Source organism: Rhyacophila brunnea, unplaced genomic scaffold, assembly GCF_057557595.1.
Source record: "Rhyacophila brunnea isolate RB1 unplaced genomic scaffold, BYU_Rbru_1.0 scaffold_306, whole genome shotgun sequence".
In the NCBI taxonomy this organism is placed as follows: Eukaryota; Metazoa; Arthropoda; class Insecta; order Trichoptera; family Rhyacophilidae; genus Rhyacophila; species Rhyacophila brunnea.
Genome location: NW_028232972.1, coordinates 5,001 through 10,239, shown reverse-complemented (window position 1 = coordinate 10,239; position 5,239 = coordinate 5,001). Strand labels below are relative to the sequence as shown.

General features: G+C 55.9%; 3 non-coding genes across 3 annotated transcripts in view; all 3 read left to right on the top strand.

Annotated features, from left to right (window-relative positions):
• Positions 1 to 581: 581 nt before the first annotated feature.
• LOC147067702 (small subunit ribosomal RNA) lies at positions 582 to 2,525 on the top strand. Its single transcript, XR_015071418.1, has one exon. It is a non-coding gene; the product is annotated as a small subunit ribosomal RNA (ribosomal RNA).
• Positions 2,526 to 2,677: 152 nt separating this feature from the next.
• LOC147067701 (5.8S ribosomal RNA) lies at positions 2,678 to 2,839 on the top strand. Its single transcript, XR_015071415.1, has one exon. It is a non-coding gene; the product is annotated as a 5.8S ribosomal RNA (ribosomal RNA).
• Positions 2,840 to 3,233: 394 nt separating this feature from the next.
• Positions 3,234 to 5,239, top strand: part of LOC147067700 (large subunit ribosomal RNA) — a 4,110-nt gene continuing 2,104 nt past the window's right edge. Inside the window, exon 1 of the ribosomal RNA XR_015071420.1 lies at positions 3,234 to 5,239. This exon is cut by the window's right edge and continues 2,104 nt beyond it. This is a non-coding gene — a ribosomal RNA (large subunit ribosomal RNA).

Here is a 5,239-nt window from a genome sequence, read left to right as displayed (position 1 = left end):
GAACTGTACGATAAAATAATGGCGACGGATTATTGCGCTACCCAACATTGCCGTGTCCGTATTCGTTGTTGTTGTCGTCTGGGTCTCTCCCCTCATCCATCGTATAGCAGTGGGTTGTCGTCTTTGACAAGACTTCCTTCACGGCGTTCGCAAACTGCGGCGGCCATTCGGCCGCGTCGGCGGTACATTTGCGAGACGAGACACTCACCCGGCGTGCGATTATATTTCGTCGCCGCGGCCTATGCGATCGCATCACTCTGGAGTTCCGCGCTAGCAGAATCATCCTGTCGAGTGACGGCGGACGGCGTTTCAGCCTCCGTCGCTCCGTTTACCGCGCCGACGGCGTGCGTTTTCGGTGTGCACGTTTTACGATGGGAAATTGAGAAACGCGGAGCACGATCTCGTGCTCTGTGCGTATGTATGCATACAATCCGTTGTATCTCGTGCGTCGGCACGTTAAAAATCGAAAGAGAGAGCCAGCGTCGCCCGCCGGGTGACTCCGGTGCGCGTTCGCGTGTGACGTGTGGATCGCGGGTGTCGGCGCGCCCAGTGCGCGCGCGCCCGCGGCCTCGCAGAGCAGCTCCCTGGTTGATCCTGCCAGTAATCATATGCTTGTCTCAAAGACTAAGCCATGCAAGTCTCAGTATGAGCCTAATTAAGGTGAAACCGCGAATGGCTCAATATATCAGTTTTGGTTCCTTAGATCGTACACAGTTACTTGGATAACTGTGGCAATTCTAGAGCTAATACATGCAAACGTAATTCTGAACGGGAACGTGAGGAATGCTTTTATTAGATCAAAAACCAATCGGCGGTCGGCGCTCGCGTCGTCCGTCGCTCTTCGAGATGACTCTAGATAACTTTGAGCTGATCGCACGGTCTAGCACCGGCGACGCATCTTTCAAATGTCTGCCTTATCAACTGTCGATGGTAGTTTATGCGACTACCATGGTTGTCACGGGTAACGGGGAATCAGGGTTCGATTCCGGAGAGGGAGCCTGAGAAACGGCTACCACATCCACGGAAGGCAGCAGGCGCGCAAATTACCCACTCCCGGCACGGGGAGGTAGTGACGAAAAATAACGATACGGGACTCGTCCGAGGCCTCGTGATCGGAATGATTACACTTTAAATCCTTTAACGAGGATCCATTGGAGGGCAAGTCTGGTGCCAGCAGCCGCGGTAATTCCAGCTCCAATAGCATATACTAAAGTTGTTGCGGTTAAAAAGCTCGTAGTTGAAATTGTGTCCTGCGGTGTCGGTCTACCGACTGCGGTACGACAGGCACGTCTGCGGGGCTTCTCGCCGGTGCGTCCTTCGCCATCCGGCGTCGGTCGGCCGCAAGGTCGGCCGTTCGCCGAGGCGGGCCGTCGCGGCTGTTTACTTTGAACAAATTAGAGTGCTCAAAGCGGGCTAAGTTTTGCCTGAATATTGTACGCATGGAATAATAGAATAGGACCTCGGTTCTGTTTTGTTGGCTTTCTGATACCAGAGGTAATGATTAATAGGGACAACTGGGGGCATTCGTATTGCGACGTTAGAGGTGAAATTCTTGGATCGTCGCAAGACGGACTAAAGCGAAAGCATTTGCCAAAGGTGTTTTCATTAATCAAGAACGAAAGTTAGAGGTTCGAAGGCGATTAGATACCGCTGTAGTTCTAACCATAAATGATGCCAGCCAGCGATCCGCCGAAGTTTCATTATTTTAACCCGGTGGGCAGCTCCCGGGAAACCAAAGCTTTCGGGCTCCGGGGGGAGTATGGTTGCAAAGCTGAAACTTAAAGGAATTGACGGAAGGGCACCACCAGGAGTGGAGCCTGCGGCTTAATTCGACTCAACACGGGAAAACTCACCAGGCCCGGACACTGGAAGGATTGACGGATTAACAGCTCTTTCTCGATTCGGTGGGTGGTGGTGCATGGCCGCTCTTAGTTGGTGGAGCGATTTGTCAGGTTAATTCCGGTAACGAACGTAACTCTAGCCTATTAAATAGACGTACAACCGGTATCACGAGGGTCCGCGCGCGTCCGTGTCCTTTGGCGTTCTGCGTCGGAGGCGCGGGCGCGTCGCGGTCTTCACTACCGGCGTACAATGAAAATCTTCTTAGAGGGACCGGCGGTATATATAGCCGCACGAGATTGAGCAATAGCAGGTCTGTGATGCCCTTAGATGTCCTGGGCCGCACGCGCGCTACACTGAAGGGATCAGCGTGTCCTCCTTGGCTTAACGGCCCGGGTAACCCGATGAAACCCCTTCGTGATAGGGATTGGGGTTTGCAATTCTCCCCCATGAACGAGGAATTCCTAGTAAAAGCGAGTCACCAGCTCGCGTTGATTGCGTCCCTGCCCTTTGTACACACCGCCCGTCGCTACTACCGATGGATGATTTGGTGAGGTCTTCGGACTGGCGCGCGGAAGCTCCTCGTGGGCCTCTGACGCGCCGGAAAGTTTGACCGAATTTGATCATTTAGAGGAAGTAAAAGTCGTAACAAGGTTTCCGTAGGTGAACCTGCGGAAGGATCATTTCCTGTGCGAAACGAACATGTGCGCGTGTACGCGTAACGTGTAATTTTTTTTTTTTATATAAATTTATTTTGCACATCTCGCATGTGCATTATGAAATATATAATATGCCGAAAACGAAACAATATAACAACAACAATATGTAATCACTAGATTACCCTGAACGGCGGATCACTCGGCTCGTGGGTCGATGAAGAACGCAGCTAAATGCGCGTCAGAGTGTGAACTGCAGGACACATGAGCATCGACATTTCGAACGCACATTGCGGTCCGAGCAAGACGTAGTTTGTCGACGGACCACTCCTGTTTGAGGGTCGCGTACACCAGAAACACCAGACTGCGAACGGTCATATAACACACACACACACTTGTGTGTGTGTGTGTGTGGCTGTTCGCGAGCAGTTGCCGGCGTCGCCAGGTCGGCGGGGGGGGGGGATAGGTCGCGTGCACACGCACGCCTCCGCCACCCACCCGTCCTTCCGGGCGTCCGGTCAAATATTTATCGACGCCTGTTGTCGGGCGCGCCCTGTGCGAATGTAGCGCCTCAGTGCGCTCGCATCGGGCGCTCGCTTCGCGCGCACGCACTGGAACGTGGCGTGAGCGCGGTGACTTGCAAAAGCCGCTGCGCACACACGCACACAACCCGTAAAAGGCGTCGCCGCGCGTGAGTCTGAGCGCTCGCATGCGTCATTTTGCACGCAAACTGTTTGTCGACCTCAAATCAGGAGAGATCACCCGCCGAACTTAAGCATATCAGTAAGCGGAGGAAAAGAAACTAACGAGGATTCCCCGAGTAGCGGCGAGCGAAACGGGAAGAGCCCAGCGCTGAATCCTGCGGCCCCGGCGGGCCGCCGGGAAATGTAGCGTTCGGGAGGAGAATTATACATACACGCGCGGTCATTAGTCACGGCTGCCAGTCCAAGTTCATCTTGAACGGGGCCGTTTACCCGTAGAGGGTGCCAGGCCCGTGGTGACGGTAGCCGGCCGCGACGGTCTCTCTCCCCAGAGTCGGGTTGCTTGAGAGTGCAGCCCTAAGCGGGTGGTAGACTCCATCTAAGGCTAAATACTACCACGAGACCGATAGCGAACAAGTACCGTGAGGGAAAGTTGAAAAGAACTTTGAAGAGAGAGTTCAAGAGTACGTGAAACCGTTCAGGGGTAAACCTGTGGAACTCAAACGAGCGAACGGGGAGATTCATCGCTCTTCCGCCGGGGTCCGCGTCTCGCCGCTCACCCTCTGCCGACGCGCCTTCGCGGGTGCGCCGGCAGGGGGGGGCGCGGGTTCGCCGACGGGCCCCCGGAGTGCGTGCACTTCTCCCTCAGTATAACACCGCGACCCGTCGCGCTGCGGTCGAATGCGCCGTGCGGTTGTCCCGTCCCTCGACGAGGGGCGGAGCCGCGGCGTCCACGGCCGCCGCACGCGACGGTAGAGAACGAGGTTCGCGTCCGCCCGGCTTCGGCCGGTCGTCCGTCGCGCCGCAGCGGCGACCTTCGTGCGGCCCCCGGCGCCTCGTGCGCCGCGGGTGTCGCGCGTCGGCCGTCGTGGTTAGCGGCGCGCTCTCGGACGGGACGCGTCCCGGTCGGCGGTGGGTTTGTTTTGGGCACTCACAGGACCCGTCTTGAAACACGGACCAAGGAGTCTAGCATGTGCGCGAGTCATTGGGATTTTTTTACACTAAACCCAGAGGCGCAATGAAAGTGAAAGGCGCGGCCTCGGTCGCGCCGGAGGGAAGATGCGCGGACCGTTTCCGCGGTCCCGCCGCATTCCCGAGGCGTTTCGAAAAAGCCACCGTTGTTATTATCGAGACGCACTGAGAGCGTACACGCTGGGACCCGAAAGATGGTGAACTATGCCTGGTCAGGTCGAAGTCAGGGGAAACCCTGATGGAGGACCGAAGCGATTCTGACGTGCAAATCGATCGTCGGAACTGGGTATAGGGGCGAAAGACTAATCGAACTATCTAATAGCTGGTTCCATCCGAAGTTTCCCTCAGGATAGCTGGCGCTCGAGAAATATGTTCGCGCCCCTCGCGGGCGCGCTACATTCACACAGTCTCATCCGGTAAAGCGAATGATTAGAGGCATTGGGGCCGAAACGGCCTCAACCTATTCTCAAACTTTAAATGGGTGAGATCTCCGTCTTGCTCGAAGATGAAGTCGGAGCTCGGATGGGAGTGCCAAGTGGGCCAATTTTGGTAAGCAGAACTGGCGCTGTGGGATGAACCAAACGTCGAGTTAAGGCGCCCAATGAACGCTCATCGGAAACCATAAAAGGCGTTGGTCGCTCAGGACAGCAGGACGGTGGCCATGGAAGTCGGAATCCGCTAAGGAGTGTGTAACAACTCACCTGCCGAAGCAACCAGCCCTGAAAATGGATGGCGCTGTAGCGTTCAGCCTATACTCGACCGTCGCAGGCAGGCGGGGCGCACCCGCCTCACGGCGGGGGCGTCTTGAAGCCGCGACGAGTAGGATGGCCGCGGCGGTGTGCGCAGAAGGGTCTGGGCGTGAGCCCGCCTGGAGCCTCCGTCGGCGCAGATCTTGGTGGTAGTAGCAAATACTCAAGCGAGGTCCTTGAGGGCTGATGTGGAGAAGGGTTTCGCGTTAACAGCCGTTGCACGCGAGTTAGTCGATCCTAAGCCCTAGGAGAAATCCGATGTTGATGATGGTGTAAAGTTCTATATATATTGTATATAAAATAACACCCGTCGGGCGAAAGG